General features: G+C 53.8%; 4 non-coding genes across 4 annotated transcripts; all 4 read left to right on the plus strand.

Moving 5' to 3' along the window:
• The first annotated feature begins 1,907 nt into the window (after positions 1-1,907).
• Positions 1,908-1,978, plus strand: TRNAG-GCC (transfer RNA glycine (anticodon GCC)). The gene has a single exon. It is a non-coding gene; the product is annotated as a tRNA-Gly (tRNA).
• A 4,091-nt stretch (positions 1,979-6,069) lies between these two features.
• On the plus strand, positions 6,070-6,140 carry TRNAG-GCC (transfer RNA glycine (anticodon GCC)). The gene has a single exon. It is a non-coding gene; the product is annotated as a tRNA-Gly (tRNA).
• An 11,520-nt stretch (positions 6,141-17,660) lies between these two features.
• TRNAG-GCC (transfer RNA glycine (anticodon GCC)) lies at positions 17,661-17,731 on the plus strand. The gene has a single exon. It is a non-coding gene; the product is annotated as a tRNA-Gly (tRNA).
• Positions 17,732-20,930: 3,199 nt separating this feature from the next.
• TRNAG-GCC (transfer RNA glycine (anticodon GCC)) lies at positions 20,931-21,001 on the plus strand. The gene has a single exon. It is a non-coding gene; the product is annotated as a tRNA-Gly (tRNA).
• Positions 21,002-21,434: the final 433 nt, after the last annotated feature.

The following is a 21,434-nucleotide window of genomic DNA, read 5'->3' on the forward strand; positions in this document are numbered from 1 at the left end:
ACAGTCTACAGGGGATGGAGAAGGATACAGGAGGAGAGAGGACCCTGCCCGTGAGGGCTCACAGTCTACAGGGGATGGAGAAGGATACAGGAGGAGAGAGGAACCTGCCCGCGAGGGCTCACAGTCTACAGGGGATAGGTGAGGGTACAGGAGGAGAGAGGACCCTGCCCACGAGGGCTCACAGTCTACAGGGGATGGAGATGGATACAGGAGGAGAGAGGAACCTGCCCGCGAGGGCTCACAGTCTACAGGGGATGGAGATGGATACAGGAGGAGAGAGGACCCTGCCCGCGAGGGCTCACAGTCTACAGGGGATAGGTGAGGATACAGGAGGAGAGAGGACCCTGCCCGCGATTGCTCACAGTCTACAGGGGATAGATGAGGATACAGGAGGAAAGAGGACCCTGCCCGTGAGGGCTCACAGTCTACAGGGGATGGAGAAGGATACAGGAGGAGAGAGGACCCTGCCCGTGAGGGCCCACAGTCTACAGGGGATGGAGAAGGATACAGGAGGAGAGAGGACCCTGCCCGTCAGGGCTCACAGTCTACAGGGGATGGAGAAGGATACAGGAGGAGAGAGGACCCTGCCCGTGAGGGCTCACAGTCTACAGGGGATGGAGAAGGATACAGGAGGAGAGAGGACCCTGCCTGTGAGAGCTCACAATCTACAGGGGATGGAGAAGGATACAGGAGGAGAGAGGACCCTGCCCGCGAGAGCTCACAGTCTACAGGGGATGGAGAAGGATACAGGAGGAGAGAGGACCCTGCCTGCGAGGGCTCACAGTCTACAGGGGATGGAGAAGGATACAGGAGGAGAGAGGACCCTGCCCGTGAGGGCTCACAGTCTACAGGGGATGGAGAAGGATACAGGAGGAGAGAGGAACCTGCCCGCGAGGGCTCACAGTCTACAGGGGATGGAGATGGATACAGGAGGAGAGAGGACCCTGCCCGTGAGGGCTCACAGTCTACAGGGGATGGAGAAGCATACAGGAGGAGAGAGGACCCTGCCCGCGAGGGCTCACAGTCTACAGGGGATAGGTGAAGATACAGGAGGAGAGAGGACCCTGCCCGCGATTGCTCACAGTCTACAGGGGATAGATGAGGATACAGGAGGAGAGAGGACCCTGCCCGTGAGGGCTCACAGTCTACAGGGGATGGAGAAGGATACAGGAGGAGAGAGGAACCTGCCCGCGAGGGCTCACAATCTACAGGGGATGGAGATGGATACAGGAGGAGAGAGGACCCTGCCCGCGAGGGCTCACAGTCTACAGGGGATGGAGAAGGATACAGGAGGAGAGAGGAACCTGCCCGCGAGGGCTCACAATCTACAGGGGATGGAGATGGATACAGGAGGAGAGAGGACCCTGCCCGCGAGGGCTCACAGTCTACAGGGGATAGGTGAGGGTACAGGAGGAGAGAGGACCCTGCCTGTGAGGGCTCACAGTCTAGAAAGAAAGAGAGAAAACAAGAGAGAGAGTAAAAGAGGGGGGAGAAAGAAAAGAGAATAAGAGAGAGGGAGAGAGGAGAGATAGGGGGAAGAGACAGAGACAGACAAAGAGAGAGAAAAGTAAGAGACATGGAAAGAGAGAAAGAGAAGGGGCAGAAAGACAAATGGAGAGAGAATTTGCTGTCCGCTCTTACTATTGTGAGGACTCGTAAAGAACATCAGTCATTTTTCCTGTTTGCACAAGTTGGATGGATTTCCCCCCTTTATTAGGAGCAGATTGTCATCACAGTTCAGTCTGTGACTCAGTTTAAAAAAACAAAACCAAAACCTAGATAGAAAAATGGAGACGTAGCGAGGCTCAGTGACCGGCCGAGGTTTTGCCTTCTCTCAACGAAGAAATTTTTTTTCATTCAGTTTGAAACTCTTTTTAAAAGTTTTTTAAAAAGTTGTCTGCATCTAAGCATTGGTGGTTCAGTGGTAGAATTCTCGCCTGCCACGCGGGAGGCCTGGGTTCGATTCCCGGCCAATGCAAGATAATTTTTTTCCAGCGATATTATAACACAGAGTCTGAAAATAATTTGTATTATTTATTATTATTATTATTATTATTATTATTATTATTATTATTATTATTATTATTATTAAAGCACCATTTATTCCATGGCTCTTTACATGTGAAAAAGGTCATACATAACAGAGATGAGTAGAAAGAACAATACCAGGCACAGACAGGTCCAGGAGGAGAGAGGAACCTGCCCGCGAGGGCTCACAGTCTACAGGGGATGGAGAAGGATACAGGAGGAGAGAGGACCCTGCCCGCAAGGGCTCACAGTCTACAGGGGATGGAGAAGGATACAAGAGGAGAGAGGACCCTGCCCACGAGGGCTCACAGACTACAGGGGATAGGTGAGGATACAGGAGGAGAGAGGACCCTGCCCGCGAGGGCTCACAGTCTACAGGGGATAGGTGAGGATACAATAGGAGAGAGGACCCTGCCCACGAGGGCTCACAGTCTACAGGGGATAGGTGAGGGTACAGGAGGAGAGAGGACCCTGCCCGTGAGGGCTCACAGTCTACAGGGGATGGAGAAGGATACAGGAGGAGAGAGGAACCTGCCCGTCAGGGCTCACAGTCTACAGGGGATGGAGAAGGATACCGGAGGAGAGAGGACCCTGCCCGTGAGGGCTCACAGTCTACAGGGGATGGAGAAGGATACAGGAGGAGAGAGGAACCTGCCCGCGAGGGCTCACAGTCTACAGGGGATGGAGATGGATACAGGAGGAGAGAGGACCCTGCCCGCGAGGGCTCACAGTCTACAGGGGATGGAGAAGGATACAGGAGGAGAGAGGACCCTGCCCTCGAGAGCTCACAGTCTACAGGGGATGGAGAAGGATACAGGAGGAGAGAGGAACCTGCCCGCGAGGGCTCACAGTCTACAGGGGATAGATGAGGATACAGGAGGAGAAAGGACCCTGCCCGTGAGGGCTCACAGTCTACAGGGGATGGAGAAGGATACAGGAGGAGAGAGGACCCTGCCCTCGAGAGCTCACAGTCTACAGGGGATGGAGAAGGATACAGGAGGAGAGAGGAACCTGCCCGCGAGGGCTCACAGTCTACAGGGGATGGAGATGGATACAGGAGGAGAGAGGACCCTGCCCGTGAGGGCTCACAGTCTACAGTGGATGGAGAAGGATACAGGAGGAGAGAGGACCCTGCCCGCGAGGGCTCACAGTCTACAGGGGATAGGTGAAGATACAGGAGGAGAGAGGACCCTGCCCGTGAGGGCTCACAGTCTACAGGGGATGGAGAAGGATACAGGAGGAGAGAGGACCCTGCCCACGAGAGCTCACAGTCTATAGGGGATGGATGAAGATACAGTAGGTGAGGACAGAGGTGGTTGCCCAGTGGTGTACTGGTCTGAGGGTTATTGGAAGGTTGTAGGCTTGTCTGAATAGGTGGGTCTTCAGGTTCCTTTTGAAGGTTTACACAGTAGGTAAGAGTCTGATATGTTGGGGTAGAGCGTTCCAGAGCAGGGGGGAGGCACAGGAGAAATCTTGTATGCGATTGTGGGAAGAGGAGATCTTGTGAGGATCTGAGGTTGCATGTGGGTAAGTACCGGGAGACTAGGTCACAGATGTATGGAGGAGACAAGTTGTGGATGGCTTTGTAGGTCATGGTTAGGGTTTTGAACTGGGGCCGAACAATGGAAAGTCAGTGAAGGGATTGGCAGAGAGGAGAGACTGGGGAATAACCGGTTGACAGGTGGTTTAGTCGGATGGCAGAGTTTAGGACAGATTGGAGGGATGCAAGAGTGTTAAGGCCCCGTCACACACACAGATAAATCTTTGGCAGATCTGTGGTTGCAGTGAAATCATGGACATATTGTTCCATTTATACACAGCCACAAACCTGGCACTGAATGTCCACAATTTCACTGCAACCACAGATCTGCCAAAGATTTATCTGTGTGTGTGACAGGGCCTTTAGAAGAGAGGCCGCAGAGCAGGAGGTTGCAGTAGTCCAGGCGGGAGATGATGAGGGCATATGTGTCGCCCAAGGGATACCGATCCAGCTTCAGGGACGCCACAGAGTCTTCTTCTGTATATGGCAAACAGGTATGTCAGTTTTTGTATGTGTCGTGACACCACTCACGGCTTGCGATCAGGGATATGGATGACCACCACTGCAGATTTTATGAGCGTCTGGGGCTGATGGGGTCTGCAGTCTGATGGTGTGGCCTCCCGTGAGTGAGGCCAGGCCCCAGGGGCTCAGGTGTGTAGAATAGCGGGTCAGGAATAACTCAGGCTCAGTCTAAAAGTCTTTCAACTGCTTTTTACTCACTCAGATGTTGTTGTGGTGAGCTGACCCGGGCGATGCTGTGATTAACCTGGTAAGAATCAGGGGCTCCTTCGGACCAGTCTGAGGGTATCTAGTTAGCTCGCCTTCCTAGCACTTCTGTGTTCGGATAACCCCTGACTTGAAGTACCGTGGGGTCTATCCAGGGAGTCGCTACTGCCTTTTCTCCCCTTTTTGGACCGTTCGCCGGCAGTATGGACCAGGTGAGATGGCTTCAAGCTCTGTCTCCTTATGGGTCCCTGCGTTGCTGCTGAGGCTCGGACTCTGTGTGGTTGGTGAGGTACTTGTAGTTCCCCTCACCGGCAGGTTTAGCAGATAGTTAAAACTGAAGTCTGCTCTTGGACCTGTTCCCCGTACGTGCCTAGTCACAGGCAGCCCCCGTCCTCTCTGACTGACTGACTGACCCGGTAACCGTTCTCCCCCGCCAACTGTTACTACACCGCGCAGGGTGTGACTAGTGTGAGTGCGCGTGTCTGCCTAGCAACCGCCGCGCTCCACTACCAGACTGGCTCTCTTCGTTTCCCTGACAACCTCTGCACTTTAGCTCCCAGCCCCTCCACTACCCCCCTTGAAAAGAATTGAAGGCTTGCCCTCTCTGGAGACTACCCAAGGGTCCCCTCTAAAGGTGTGGGAGAACTGGTTGCTATGTGTCTGTGCGTACACACCTCATTCTAGCCTTTAGGATTACCTGGAAGCACTGTCCCAGCATGGGTGCAGTACTCAGTGGTGCCTGACCGGTTCAGGGGCGCCACACATACACTAGTGTTTTTGCATATTTTTGGTTAGGGGATGTACGGATCTGGGAGATATTTTTTGATGTGCAGCTTGAAGAATAGAGCAGAGTTGAGGGCTACTCTGAGACAGCGAACTTACGAGACTGGGGTGAGTGAGCAGCCATTGACTTTGATGGATTTGTCAGGTGGAGTGGTAGAGTGAGATGGAGGAAAGATGATGAATTCTGTTTTGTCCATGTTCGGTTTTAGAAATCGAGCAGAGAAAAAGGATGAAATAGCAGACAGACATTGTGGGATTTTTGTTAGTAGGGAGGTGATGTCAGGTTCAGAGAGGTAGATCTGCGTATCACCAGCGTAGAGGTGATACTGGAAGCCATGGGACTCTATGAGCTGTCCCAGGCCGAAGGTGTAGATGGAGAACAGTAGGGGTCCTAGAACTGAACCTTGGGGGATCACGACAGATAGGAGCGAGATGAGGAGGTGGTGTGAGAGAGGGACACGCTGAAAGTTCAGTTGGTTAGGTAGAATAGGAGGAAACAAAAGCGCAAAAATAGGTTTCTTCCCTGTGAGGTAAAGTGAACCTACAATTTAGGTTTTGCTCACCTGGGGGGGGGGGGGTGTATCAGACACAACCACTGGAAGAAACCTTGTAAAACTAGCAGGATACTTTGTGATAACCGGTAGCAGTGGAAAGGGTTAATTGTCGCTCTACTGTGTAATAAAGGTGAGGGCTGGATCTTCAAGATGTGGCTTTATTCTATGTGTTTCGGAGTAGCCCTCCTTCATCAGGATCATCACATTAACAAATGTCCTGATGAAGGATCCTAATATTTCAGCTGAACGTGCAACTTTTTTGGGGCAACTAAAAAGTCTCAAAAAGGATTAGAGACAAAAATAAGGAACATTTTTTATTTAGAGCAAAATTTGTGAAGCAGATGAGCAATTTTAAAGAATTAGGAGTAAAAAAAACCCTTAATCAATGCTACAAGACACAAAAAAGAAGGTCTATTGCAAGGACAGGTCAGCATCTAAGCATTGGTGGTTCAGTGGTAGAATTCTCGCCTGCCACGCGGGAGGCCCGGGTTCGATTCCCGGCCAATGCAAGATGGATTTTTTAATTTTTTTTTCTTAAATAGTTTCTTCTGTATTATTCCAGGTCTTCCATTACACAGATATATACGGTATAAGTGTGTGTTTGTGTCGTCTTCAGTCCTGTACTCGCAGCGCGGTCACATCGGCCGTCAGGGTCGGAGACTTCTTCTGCCACATCAGCACTTTTGCTCGGTGATACTGAAAAGAGTCCTTTGTCTGATGCTGCAATTCCTCCTCATTTTACAAAGTTAGTAATGGATCAGAATATGGGAAATGTTATAGTATATGTATGATACAAAATACAGTATATCACAAAAGTGAGTACACCCCTTACATTTTTTGTGAATAATTTATTATACCTTTTCCTGGAAGAACACTGCAGATCTGACCCTGTCATACAATGTGCAGTGTCAGTGCGCAGCTTGTGTAACAGTGTAAATAACTCAACACACAGCCATAGATGTCTAAATCGCTGGCAACAAAAGTGAGTATGTCGCGGGCGGGGAGGAGGGTGTCAGCACACCGCGCTCACCCCTTCTGCTCGGGTCCAGCAGCTGCTCAGTGGTGGCTCGAGCTGTGGGCCGGATCCCAGGGTTTCTCGAGCGACACTCCTCGCCCGTGAGTGAAAGGGGATTGTTGGTTGGGTGTTGTGTTGCCCCTCCGTGGGTAGGGGTTGGTGATCCCGGGGCCCGGTGATGGTTTGTGAGGTGCGGGGCCTGGTGGGCGCAGGGACGCGGGGGCAGCGCTGTGCCTTGCGGCACTGTGGTACTCACTCAGCCTGAGACATGGACACAGTTTGTACGGTAAACCAAACGGCTGGTAGGATGGTCCCACAGACGGCTGCACCTGCACTCCCGGTAGGTGACGGTGATGTCCCTCTTCCTATGGTTGACTTGTGGTAGCGGTGGATTCCCTCCGGTTACCCGCTCCCCGACTACAATCTGGGCCGGAGGAGCTCTACACTTTGCCCGCAGGCGCTGGCCCTGAGAAACTGGTGCCTTGGCGGTGGCGGTGTCTCTCTGCTTCAGGTTGGGCTGTTGCCGTCAATCGGGACTTGGTTGCTGGGGGATCTACGTCCCCTTCACTGACGGATTCGGCAAATTTGGCGACTCCTAGCCTTGCCGGGGTCCGAGAGGCCCCTGCCCTGGTGCTGACTGTCCTTCGGAACACTGCTCCAGACCACCGGGCACACAGCCAACGGGGTCCTTCCAGGAACTTCCAAACGGTCCCCCTCCAGACAGTCACCGCCGTCGCTGACCTTGCTGTTCTGGCCCTCCACAAAGCTGGACCCTTCAGGCTTTTCTTCCTTCACTTTCACTCCTCTGTTGTTTACTTTAGCTCCTCACTCAAGCTCCCCCTGAGCTGACTCCTGTTCACTCTTGCCCTGCCTGGGCTTAACTGCCTGGTACTTCCTGCCTCCAGAGCTGTGATCTCCTTGGTGGGCGGAGCCAACCGCCTGGCCCACCCCCTGGTGTGAATCATCAGCCTCGGGAGGAAGGCAACAAGGATTTGTAGTTTAGCTGTGATGTGCCTACCTGGAGTGTGGGGTGTGGTGGTGTTGTGACCTGTGACCCCTGGCTTGCCCAGGGCGACACAAGTACACCCCTAAGTGAAAATTGCCAAATGATGCCCTTGGTGTGAATATGTTGTGTGGCCGCCATTATTTTCCAGCATGGCTTTATCTCTCTTGGGCATAAAGGTCACTAGAGCTTCACAGGAGCCGCTGGATCCTCTTCTATCCTCCATGACGACATCCCGGATCCGGTGGATTTTACAGACCTTGTGCTCCTCCAACTTCCATCTGAGGAGGCCTCACAGATGCTCCATAGGGTTTAGGTCTGGAGACGCTCGGTCGGTCCAGCACCTTTACCCTCAGTGTCTGTAGCGAGGCAGTGGTGGTCTTGTAGGTGTTTGGGGTCATTAGGGAGGGGATCCTGCTCTGCTTCAGGATGTCACAGTTCATGTTGGAATTCATGGTTCTCTCAATAATCTGTAGCCCCAAACTTTGACCCTCCACCACCATGCCTGACTGAAGGCAGGACACACGTGTCTTTGTTCTCCTCAATCAACACCATCTGAACAAAATAAGTTTATCTTGGTCTCATCAGACCCCAGGACGCTTCCAGTAATTCATGTCCTTAGTCTGCTTGTCTTCAGCAAACAGTTTACTGCTTTCTTATGCACCATCTTTAGAAGAGGCTTCCTTCTAGGATGACAGCCATGCAGAGCAATGTGAAGCAGTGCATGGTCTGAGCACTGACAGGTGGACCCACACCCTTGTAACCTCTGCAGTGTGCGGTGTATGGTCCAATAACTGACAGATGGACCTCCCCACCCCTGTAACCTCTGCAGTGTATGGTCTGAGCACTGACAGGCGGACCCCCCACCCCTGTAAACTTTGCAGTGTGTGGTGTATGGTCTGAGCACTGACAGACGGACCCCCCCCACCCCTGTAACCTCTGCAGTGTGCGATGTATGGTCTGAGCACTGACAGACGGACCCCCACCCCTGTAACCTCTGCAGTGTGTGATGTATGGTCTGAGCACTGACAGACGGACCCCCACCCCTGTAACCTCTGCAGTGTGTGATGTATGGTCTGAGCACTGACAGGCGGACCCCCTACCCCTGTATCCTCTGCAGTGTGTGAGTGTATGGTCTGAGCACTGACAGGCGGACCCCCCACCCCTGTAACCTCTGCAGTGTGCGGTGTATGGTCTGAGCACTGACAGGCGGACCCCCCACCCCTGTATCCTCTGCAGTATGCGGTGTATGGTCTGAGCACTGACATGCGGACCCCCCACCCCTGTATCCTCTGCAGTGTGCGGTGTATGGTCTGAGCACTGACAGGCGGACCCCCAGCCCTGTAACCTCTGCAGCAATGCTGGCAACACTCAGCTGTCTATCCTTAAGCTGACCTCTGGATATGACTCTGAGCCACATGCCATCACCCTCTTTGTTCCACCATGGTGAGGCCTGGTCTGAGTGATTCCTCTCTTGTTATACCTCTGTATGGTCTTGGCCACCATGCTGCAGCTCAGTGTCAGGGTGGTGACAATCTTTTTATAGCCTCGGCTAACTTTATATAGAGCAACAATTATTTTTCTCAGATTCTCAGAGAATTCTTTGCCATTCACACCTGAGACTTTGCAACACTAATGAGTCACATGACACCAAGGTGAGAAAATGGCTTATTAGGCACATTTTGGCCATTTTCATTTAGGGGTGTACTCACTTTTTTCTGCCAGTGGTGTAGACATTAATGGCTTTGTGTTGAGTTATTTTGGGGGCACAATGATTGGCTCCTCCTTTTGTCTTTACCCTTCAAGACCTTGGGCAGGCGCTGGCACCTACTCAACCCGAAACAGTCACATGGGGCGTGACACACCTCATTCACTTTGATGGTATGTTGTGCGTTCTATACGGTCACATAGGCATTCACGTATGACATTGACATGCGCCAAGCCCCATGTCCCATGGGGAAATCTGAGAACGAAGAAGACTAAAGAAGAGCTGACATGCATTTATTGTTTGTGGGACTCAGACATCCGACAGCCATCTATTGTGTGCGGGACCTCGACATCCGACAGCCATCTATTGTGTGTGGGAGACCCCAACAGCTGACATCCATCTATTGTGTGTGGGACCTCAACATCCGACAGCAATGACAATCCAGCCATTATCTATCCCCGATGAGATGGCTGGATTGTCATTGTAAATAAGCACTTGTACCTTGCCCCTCCCCCCATTTCATTGTAGATTGTAAGCTCTCACGAGCAGGGTTGCCATTTTTCCTTTTAAATATTGTATCTTCTATAATTGTTACTTGTTTGTATATGTTTATGTATATGATATGTATATGTATATGAGCCTCCTGAATTGTAAAGCGCTGCGGAATATGTTGGCGCTATAGAAATAAAGATTATTATTATTATTATTATTAGCTATCTATTATGTGCGGCACCCCGACAGCCATCTATTGTGTTTGGGACCCTGACAGCCATCATTTGTGTGCGGGACCCTGACAGCCATCTATTGTGTGCGGGACCCTGACAACCATCTATTTTGTGCGGGACCCCGACAGCCATCTATTGTGTGCGAGACCTCGACAGCCAACAGCCATCTATTGTGTGTGGGACCCCAACAGCTGACAGCTATCTATTGTGTGCGGGACCCTGACAGCCATCTATTGTGTGCGGGACACTGACAGCCGACAGCCATCCCTTGTGTGTGGGACCCCAACAGCCATCTATTGTGTGTGGGACCTCAACAGCCGACAGCCATCCCTTGTGTGTGGGACCCCGACAGCCATCTATTGTGTGTGGGACCTCAACAGCCGACAGCCATCAATTGTGTGTGGGATCTTGACAGCCGACAGCCATCTATTGAGTGTGGGACCCTGACATCCAACAGTCATCTATTGCGTGTGGGACCCCGACAGCCGACAGCCATCTGTAGTGTGTGGGACCTCAACAGCCGACAGCCATCTATTATGTGCGGGACCTCGACAGCCGACAGCCATCTACTGTGTGCAGGACCCCGACAGCTATCTATTGTGTGTGGGACCCCTACAGCTGACAGCCATCCTTTCTGTGTGGGACCTCGACAGCCAACAGCCATCTATTGTGTGTGGGACCCTGACAGCCAACAGCCATCTATTGTGTGCGGGACCTCGACAGCCATCTATTGTGTGTGGGACCTTGACAGCCATCTATTGTGTGCAGGACCCCGACAGCCAATAGCCATTTATTGTGTGTGTCGCGGGCGGGGGATGCGCTGCTCGATCGCGCTCGTGGCTCGGGTCCGGCTGCTGCTGCTGCGGCTGCTGCTCGGTGGCTCGAGTTGTGGGCCGGATCCGGGGACTCGAGCGGCGCTCCTCGCCCGTGAGTGAAAGGGGTTGGCTTGGCCTGGGAATTTGGTTTGTGACGCCACCCACGGGTCGTGGTGAGGTTGGGGCACCACCGCTGCTGGTGACGGGGATCCCGGGAGCGTTGTTAGGGAGTAGCTGGGATGTTTTCCCCTCCGTGGGTAGGGGTTGGTGGTCCCGGGGCCCGGTAAGGTGAAGGGAGGAATGCAGGGTAGGTGAGGTGCAGGGTCGCGGGGGCAGCGCGGTGCCAGAGGGCACGGTGGTACTCACTCAGCCAAGAACAGATACAGAGTCTCCGGTAAAACAAACGGCTGGATGGACGGGTCCGGCAACCGGCTGCTGTGATCACTCCCGGATGGTTGGTGGTGGCTGCCTTTCCCTGCCTGGTGTGTGTCTTCGATCCCGATGGCTTCCCACCGGTAACCCGCTCCCCAGCTTGGATAGATGCCGGGGGAGCCCCTTTTGCCCGCAGGCTCTGGCCCTGGGAGCTCTAGCTCTGGCGGTAGCTGTATCTCCCTGTTCGGTTTGGACGGTTGCCTTCAATCGGGTCTTGGTCGCTAGGAAACCCCGGAGGTTCTCGTCGCTAACGGATTTAACCAGTTTAACGGCGACTCCCAGCCTGGTCGGGGTCCGCAGGCCCTGCCGGTTTGTGCTGGCTTCTCTTCGCTCCCCGGTTCGGTACCGGTGGGCCACCGCCCAGCCCCAGCCCTACTGTTCCGCGTCGATAGGCCACTCCTGCAGACGGCCACCACCGTCTGCCAATCTTGCTGTATGTGCCCAGGCCACGTACCCGGACACGGTCAGTCTGCTCCTCTCCTACCACTTCCCTAAACTCCACTTCACTCTCCCTCACTCCACTCAACTCAACTCCCTTCCTTTCCCGCCTCCAGGACTGTGAACTCCTCAGTGGGTGGGGCCAACCGCCTGGCTCCACCCCACCTGGTGTGTTAATCAGCCCCTGGAGGGAGGCAACAAGGATTTGTGTGTGCGGCTGATGTGCCTACCCGGGGTGTGGGGTGTGTTGTTGCAGTACCTGTGACGTCCTGGCTAGTCCAGGGCGCCACATTCCCCCTTGGTTAAATGCAGACCGTCCGCGGGCTGCCCGTCCATCACCAGTTTTATTTTTGCAACTGAAAAAGATAAATATACGGTAAACGGCAAACATATTAACATAAGCATTTCTCATGAAACTTCCCTTAATGGGAGGCACTTTCTTTAACGTTACTAACGGTACATTTTTATTAACAACACACGGCTTCCGCTCTCTCCCACTCAAACAACCTGGCCCTGATGCTTCCCCTAAGAAAATGGGCAGCACCCCTTGACCCCAGTCCATATCCAGACTGCCCGAGCGGGTACGGGTACGGTATTTCATACCCTACGGTCTTTTCAGGGGGACCCACGTCCATGGGGAACCCCTGACCCCCGGAGCATGGCCACCGGTCATCTGCCTCTCCGGAGGTGGCAACAGAATTATGCCAAATATTTACATTTCCACTAGTTTGTAGTTGCCCTGCAAGTTCTCGGGCGTGTCCGTAAGCAGTTCCTTACGCACGGTGCAAAAGGTCCCCACTGGGACAAACTTGCCGGCAACGGCTGGTTCAATCACGGTTGACAATCTGGTTACAGTTCGGTTGATTCATTTTCATTTACTCACATAACGGTGCTGATGGTCCCAACGGGGACAACTGTGCAACGGGGGACCGCTAACTTACTTCAGGTCCACCCCACAGACCGGGGGAGGGGGCTGGGCTGGTGCTTGGGGCTCCTGGCCTCCTCTCAGTTTGGCGTCCAGGGCAAACCAGCCCCTCTCTCCGCAATGTCGCGTGTACTGGACCAGATCCCCTGGGAGCAGGTTACGGCCCGGGTGGTCCTCCGGTAAGTGGGCATTAACGTCCCGGCGGGCTATGAAGACTTCGGCCTCCAGGCCCGGCTCAAAGATGAATCCGTACCCCCGACGGACATCAAACTTCCTTACTTGCCCCTCGTGGATCAGGTCCAGTACCCGGAAGGTGGCTCTGCGGAGACTCTCCTTCTCCTGGATGGTGCGGGCTATCACTTCAGCTCTCCGCTTTTCTCTCTCCGCAATTTCTCGGCCTAGCGGGGTCGGTTCTCTGTCCCAGTAAGGGGCCACTGCTTGCCCCTGCGTGCGGGTCGGGCCCCGCGAGACTTCCACCACGCTGCCCATCACTGGCGCCCTCTGTAGAAGGTCCCACGGTGTCATGGCCTGGGGCGCTGCCTCGCAGCAATGACCCGGCGCAGCCTCAGCCGAGGTGTGGGGAATGGGTACAGTGTTCCTCTCCCGCTTGACCTCCGCCTCCTCCTGCACGGGACGGACTGCGGGAGCCGGTACGGGACTAGGTAGGTCACTGCGGGTGCCTCCGGTGCATCTCCACGGGCGGGCACGGTCTTTGGTAGCTTCCAGGGAAGCGGTTCAGGACGGTTACGGGCTTCTGTTGCAGGTTGGTCCGCTTGGGCGGACTGGCAGGGTACCGCTACCGGTTGGGCAGGTAGCGGGCCTAGTGGTGGGACGGTAGCGACTAACACGGGTAGCGGGGGAGGCAGCAGGGTGAGCGGGTGTAGGCCGGGCCCCTCAGCCGCATCGACCGATCCCTTGGGAATACAGGGGCGTGGGTCCCTTACCCGCTCCTCCAAATCTTCCTCCACCTCGCGTCTCCGTATAGCCGCCACCACGTCCGCCATGTCGGCCTCCCACTCCTCCAGGAGGAGCTGCACACGGACCTGCAGGCGGCTGCATAGCTGGACGTTTCGGACTTCCACCCACACCGCGGTACCAGGCGCGTGCGCGGGGACTACGGTGTTGCCGAACAGACTATGCATTCTTGCAGCGGCCTCTTCCAGGAACCAAAGATGACCGCAGAGTCCTGGCGTCCCTGCTTTTATAGCCACGGTTTACATGCGGCCGGACGCCATCCATCCCCCCCTTGGTCTTTTTTCAGCGCCTCCACTGCTCGAGAAGACGTTCGAGCGGGAAATCTTCGCGCCCAAGATGGCGGCTTCTGAAATTTTCGGCCGGACACCACCGGCGGGACACAAGGCGCACTTCTGCCAGCCGGCAGAATGGTAAGATCCTGTTCGTGACGCCAAGTTGTCGCGGGCGGGGGGTGCGCTGCTCGACCGCGCTCGCGGCTCGGGTCCGGCTGCTGCTGCTGCTGCTCGGTGGCTTGAGCGCTGGGCCGGATCCGGGGACTCGAGTGGCGCTCCTCGTCCGTGAGTAAAAGGGGTTGGCTTGGCCTGGGAATTTGGTTCGTGACGCCACCCACGGGTCGTGGTGAGGTTGGAGCACCACCGCTGCTGGTGACGGGGATCCCGGGAGCGTTGTTAGGGAGCAGCTGGGATGTTTTCCCCTCCGTGGGTAGGGGTTGGTGGTCCCGGGGCCCGGTAAGGTGAAGGGAGGAATGCAGGGTAGGTGAGGTGCAGGGTCGCGGGGGCAGCGCGGTGCCAGAGGGCACGGTGGTACTCACTCAGCCAAGAACAGATACAGAGTCTCCGGTAAAACAAGCGGCTGGATGGACGGGTCCCGCAGCCGGCTGCTCTGATCACTCCCGGATGGTTGGTGGTGGCTGCCTTTCCCTGTACCTGGTGTGTGTCTTCGGTCCCGATGGCTTCCCACCGGTAACCTGCTCCCCATCTTGGATAGATGCCGGGGGAGCCCCTTTTGCCCGCAGGCTCTGGCCCTGGGAGCTCTAGCTCTGGCGGTAGCTGAATCTCCCTGTTCGGTTTGGATGGTTGCCTTCAATCGGGTCTTGGTCGCAAGGAAACCCCGGAGGTTCCCGTCGCTAACGGATTTAACCAGTTTAACGGTGACTCCCAGCCTTGTCGGGGTCCGCAGGCCCTGCCAGTTTGTGCTGGCTTCTGTTCACTCCCCGGTTCGGTACCGGTGGGCCACCGCCCAGCCCCGGCCCTACGGTTCCGCGTCGATAGGCCACTCCTGCAGACGGCCACCACCGTCTGCCAACCTTGCTGTATGTGCCCGGGCCACGTACCGTGACACGGTCAGTCTGCTCCTCTCCCACCACTTCCCTAAACTCCACTTCACTCTCCCTCACTCCACTCAACTCAACTCCCTTCCTTTCCCGCCTCCAGGACTGTGAACTCCTCAGTGGGTGGGGCCAACCGCCTGGCTCCACCCCACCTGGTGTGGACATCAGCCCCTGGAGGGAGGCAACAAGGATTTGTGTGTGCGGCTGATGTGCCTACCCGGGGTGTGGGGTGTGTTGTTTCAGTACCTGTGACGTCCTGGCTAGTCCAGGGCGCCACATGTGCGGGACCTTGACAGCCATCTATTGTGTGTGGGACCTTGACAGCCAACAGCCATCTATTGTGTGCGGGACCTCGACAGCCATCTATTGTGTGCGGGACCTCGACAGCCATCTATTGTGTGCAGGACCTCGACAGCCATCTATTGTGTGCGGGACCCTGACAACCATGTATTTTGTGCGGGACCCCGACAGCAATCTTTTGTGTGCGGGACCTCGACAATCGACATCCATCTATTGTGTGCGGGACCCCGACAGCCAACAGCCATCTATTGTGTGTGGGACCCCAACAGCTGACAGCTATCTATTGTGTGCGGGACCCCGACAGCCATCTATTGTGTGCGGGACCCTGACAGCCGACAGCCATCCCTTGTGTGTGGAACCCCGACATTCATCTATTGTGTGTGGGACCTCAACAGTCGACAGCCATCAATTGTGTGTGGGACCTCAACAGCCGACAGCCATTAATTGTGTGTGGGATCTTGACAGCCGACAGCCATCTATTGAGTGTGGGACTCTGACATCCAACAACCATCTATTGTGTGTGGGACCTCGACATGCGACAGCCAACTATTTTGTGTGGGACCCTGATAGCCATCTATTGTGTGCGGGACCCCGACAGCCAATAGCCATTTATTGTGTGCGGGACCTCGACAGCCATCTATTGTGTGCGGGACCTCGACATCCAACAGCCATCTATTGTATGCAGGACCTCGACAGGCATCTATTGTGTGCGGGACCTCGACAGTCATCTATTGTGTGTGGGACCTCAACAGCCATCTATTGTGTGCGGGACCCCGACAGCCAATAGCCATTTATTGTGTGCGGGACCTCGACAGCCAACAGCCATCTATTGTGTGCGGGACCTCAACAGCCATCTATTGTGTGCGGGACTTCGACAGCCATCTATTGTGTGCGGGACCTCGACAGCCATCTATTGTGTGCGGGACCCTTACAGCCATCTATTGTGTGCGGGACCCTGACAGCCATCTATTGTGTGCGGGACCCCGACAGCCAACAGCCATCCATAGTCTATGGGACCCCGACAGCCATCTATTGTGTGCGGGACCCCGACAGCCGATAGTCGTCTATTGTGTGCGGGACCCTTACAGTCATCTATTGTGTGCAGGACCCTGACAGCCATCTGTTGTGTGTGGGACCCCTACAGCTGACATCTATCCATTGTGTGCAGGACCTCGACAGCCAACAGCCATCTATTGAGTGAGGGACCCTGACAGCCGACAGCCATCTCTTATGTGTGGGACCTCGACAGTCATCTATTGTGTGCGTGACCTCGACAGCCATCTATTGTGTGCGGGACCTTGACAGCTGACAGCCATCTACTGTATGCGGGACCTCAACAGCTGACAGCCATCTATTGTGTGCGGGACCTCGACAGCTGACAGCCATTTACTGTGGGCGGGACCTCGACAGCTGACAGCCATCTATTGTGTGCGGGACCTCGACAGCTGACAGCCATCTATTGTGTGCGGGACCTCGACAGCCATCCATTGTGTGCAGGACCTCGACAGCCAACAGCCATCTATTGTGTGAGGGACCCTGACAGCCGACAGCCATCTCTTGTGTGTGGGACCTCGACAGCCATCTATTGTGTGCGGGACCTCGACAGCCATCTATTGTGTGCGGGACCTTGACAGCTGACAGCCATCCACTGTATGCGGGACCTCGACAGCTGACAGCCATCTATTGTGTGCGGGACCTCGACAGCTGACAGCCATTTACTGTGGGCAGGACCTCGACAGCTGACAGCCATCTATTGTGTGCGGGACCTCGACAGCTGACAGCCATCTATTGTGTGCGGGACCTCGACAGCCGACAGCCATCTATTGTGTGTGAGACCCTGACAGCCGACAGCCATCTATTGTGTGCGGGACCCTGACAGCCTTCTATTGTGTGTGGGACCCGGACAGCTAACAGCCATCTATTGTCTGTAGGACCCCGACAGCCATCTATTGTGTGCGGGACCTCAACAGCCAACAGCAATCTATTGTGTGTGGGACCCCGACAGCCGACAGCCATCTATTGTGTGTGGGACCCCGACAGCCGACAGCCATCTATTGTGTGCGGGACCCCGACTGCCGACAGCCATCTATTGTGTGTGGGACCCCGACAGCCGACAGCCATCTATTGTGTGCGGGACCCCGACAGCCATCTATTGTGTGCGGGACCCCGACAGCCGACAGCCATCTATTGTGTGTGGGACCCTGACAACCATCTATTGGGTGACAATAGTGTCACCTTTATAATTCACTTCTCTGCAGATAAATCTCTTCCCGTGGGGTTCTCACATTTACTGTACATGATATCAGTTTTTATTAATAATTTCTAAGTGTTTGAAACTTTTTAAAAAGTCACTCTGTATCTAAGCATTGGTGGTTCAGTGGTAGAATTCTCGCCTGCCACGCGGGAGGCCTGGGTTTGATTCCCGGCCAATGCAAGGTACAAACTTTTTTTAAAATTGGTTAATTTATTGATTGTTAAGTTCCTTCTGAATTATTTTAACTCTTCTATTACACAGTTTTGTACGGTATACTGTATGAGTGTGTTGTGTCTTTTGAAGTGCTAAGTTTGTAAGTCAAGTAGTTCAGAATGTATGGAAATTTTCCATACAGTATACCACAAAAAGTGAGTACACCCCGCAAATTTCTGCAAATATTTATTATATCTTTCATGAGAGAACACTGCAGATCTGACCCTGTGATACAATGTGCAGTGTCAGTGTGCAGCCCGTATAACAGGGTACATTTTGTGTCCTCTAAATAACTCAACACACAGCCATTAATGTCTAAATCACTGGCAGCAAAAAAGAGTACACCCCTAAGTGAAAATGGCCAAATTGTGCCCTTGGTGTGAACATTTTGTGTGGCAACCATTATTTTCCAGCATGGCCTGAACTCTACTGGACATAGAGGTGACTAGAGCTTCATAGGAGCCGCTAGATCCTCTTCCATCCTCCATGACGACATCATGGATCTGGTGGATGTAGAGACCTTGCGCTCCTTCCACGTGAGGAGACCCCACAGATGCTCCATAGGGTTTAGGTCTGGAAACGCTCGGCCGGTCCAGCACCTTTACCCTTAGTGTCTGTAGCGAGGCAGTGGTGATCTTGGAGGTGTTTGAGGTTGTTATATTGGAATATGAAGGGAGGGGATCCTGCTTTATTTCAGTACGTCACAGGACACGTCGACATTCATGGTTGCCTCAATGATCTGTAACCCCCACAGCCGGCAGCACTCATGTAGCCCAAACCAGGACCCGCCACCATTATGCCTGACTGTAGGTAGGACACACTTGTCATTGTGCTCTTCACCTAGAGGCGCACGCACACGCTGACACCATCTGAATCAAATAAGTTTGTCTTGGTCTCATCAGACCCTAGGATGGTTCTAGTAATTCATATCCTTAGTCTACTTGTCTTCAGCAAAATATTTGCGGCTTTTTTGTGCATCATCTTTTGAGGAGGCTTCCTTCTAGGGCAACAGCCTTGCAGATGCAGTGTGTGGTGTATGGTCTGAGCACTGACAGGCGGACCCCCCCACTCCTGTAACCTCTGCAGTGTGCGGTGTATGGTCTGAGCACTAACAGACCGACCCCCCTCACCATTGTAACCTCTGCAGTGTGCGGTGTATGGTCTCAGCACTGACAGGCGGACCCCCCACCCTTGTAACCTCTGCAGTGTGCAGTATATGGCCTGAGCCTTGACAGGCGGACCTCCCACCCCTGTAACCTCTGCAGTGTGCGGTGTATGGTCTCAGCACGGACAGGCGGACCCCCCACCCCTGTAACCTCTGCAGTGTGCGGTGTATGGTCTGAGCACTGACAGGCGACCCCCCCGACCCCTGTAACCTCTGCAGAGTGCGGTGTATGGTCTGAGCACTGACAGGAGGACCCCCCACCCCTGTAACCTCTGCAGTGTGCGGTGTACGGTCTGAGCACTGACAGGCGGACCCCCCACCCCTGTAACCTCCGCAGTGTGCAGTGTATGGTCTGAGCACTGACAGGCGGACCCCCCACCCCTGTAATTTCTGCAGTGTGCGGTGTATGGTCTGAGCACTTACAGGCGAACCCCCCACCCCTGTAACCTCTGTAGTCTGTGGTGTATGGTCTGAGAACTGACAGGTGGACCCACCACCCCTGTAACCTCTGCAGTGTGCGGTGTATGGTCTGAGCACTGACAGGCGGACCCCTCACCCCTGTAACCTCCGCAGTGTGCAGTGTATGGTCTGAGCACTGACAGGCGGACCCCCCACCCCTGTAACCTCCGCAGTGTGCAGTGTATGGTCTGAGCACTGACAGGCGGACCCCCCACCCCTGTAATTTCTGCAGTGTGCGGTGTATGGTCTGAGCACTTACAGGCGAACCCCCCACCCCTGTAACCTCTGTAGTCTGTGGTGTATGGTCTGAGAACTGACAGGTGGACCCACCACCCCTGTAACCTCTGCAGTGTGCGGTGTATGGTCTGAGCACTGACAGGCGGACCCCTCACCCCTGTAACCTCCGCAGTGTGCAGTGTATGGTCTGAGCACTGACAGGCGGACCCTCCACCCCTGTAATTTCTGCAGTGTGCGGTGTATGGTCTGAGCACTTACAGGCGAACCCCCCACCCCTGTAACCTCTGTAGTCTGTGGTGTATGGTCTGAGCACTGACAGGCGGACCCCCCACCCCTGTAACCTCTGCAGTGTGCGGTGTGTGGTCTGAGCACTGGCAGGCGGACCACCCCCACCCCTGTAACCTCTGTAGTCTGTGGTGTATGGTCTGAGCACTGACAGGTGGACCCACCACCCCTGTAAGTTCTGCATTGTGTGGCGTATGGTCTGAGCACTGTCAAGCGGACCACCCACCCCTTTGGTCTCCAATGTAATCTTTGCAGCAATGCTGTTCGCACTCATATGTTATTCTGAAGAGACGATCTCTGGATATGACACTGAGCTCGTGCACTCAGCTTCTGTGGTCGGCCATGGTGAGGCCTGTTCTGAGTGGATCCTGTCTTGTTATACTGCTGTATGGTCTTGGCCACCATGCTGCAATCTTCTTATAGCCTCAGCCATCTTTATATAGAACCACAATTCTTTTTTTTAGATCCTCAGAGAATTCTTTTCCATTCAAACCTGAGATCTGGCAACACTAATCAGTCACATGACACCAGGGAGGGAAAATGCCTAATCGGCCACAATTTGGCCATGTTCATTTAGGGGTGTATTCACTTTTGTTGCCAGGGGTGTAGACATTAATGACTGTGTGTTGAGTTATTTTGAGGGCACAAGATTGGCTCCTCCTTGATGTCCTATCCCTTCAAGACTTTGGACAGGAGCCGGCAGCTACTAGACCCCAAACAGTCACATGTGGTGTGTGCTACATGGTTTACATGGGGGGGTTGGTCATGTATGATGTATGTCATTCACGTGCAAAGTGCCCCAAGTCCCGCAGGTAGACCTGAAAGAGAAGAAGACCAAAAAGGAGCAGACAGCCCACAGTCATCATTGTGTGGAACACGACACAATAGTTTTACCTTAATAATTCACTTCTCTGCCGATAAAATTTTTACAGTGAATTTTTACATTTAATGTAAATTAAATCAATTTTTAAACCATTTTTTGCGTTTTTGAAACTTTTTGAAAGACAGTTCTGCATCTAAGCATTGGTGGTTCAGTGGTAGAATTCTCGCCTGCCACGCGGGAGGCCCGGGTTCGATTCCCGGCCAATGCACGATGGATTTTTTTAACATTTATTTTTTCTTGAATAGTTTCTTCCAGGTCTTCCATTACACAGATATGTACGGTATATATGTGTATGTTCTTCTTCAGTCCTATATACAGGCAGTGTGGAGCAGATCGGCCGTCGGTGTCGTGGGCTCTTTCTGCCACATCATCACTTTTACTCTCTGATACTGAAAAAAAGTCCCATTCCCCTGATAAATCTATCACAGGTTTGTATTTTGAGTATTATTTCTCAGTGATCCTTTGTCTGACGCTGCAATTCCTCCTCATTTTATAAAGAGGTGGATCAGAATGTGTGAAAATTCTCAATATTCAGGGTGGTCCAAAAGTAGGTGGACAGTATGTGTAAGGCTATGTGCGCACTTACCGGATTTTTCGCGGATTTTGCCGCGGATTTGCTGCATGTTTCGCTGCAGAAAATG

Source organism: Anomaloglossus baeobatrachus, chromosome 4 (genome assembly GCF_048569485.1).
Source record: "Anomaloglossus baeobatrachus isolate aAnoBae1 chromosome 4, aAnoBae1.hap1, whole genome shotgun sequence".
NCBI lineage: Eukaryota > Metazoa > Chordata > Amphibia > Anura > Aromobatidae > Anomaloglossus > Anomaloglossus baeobatrachus.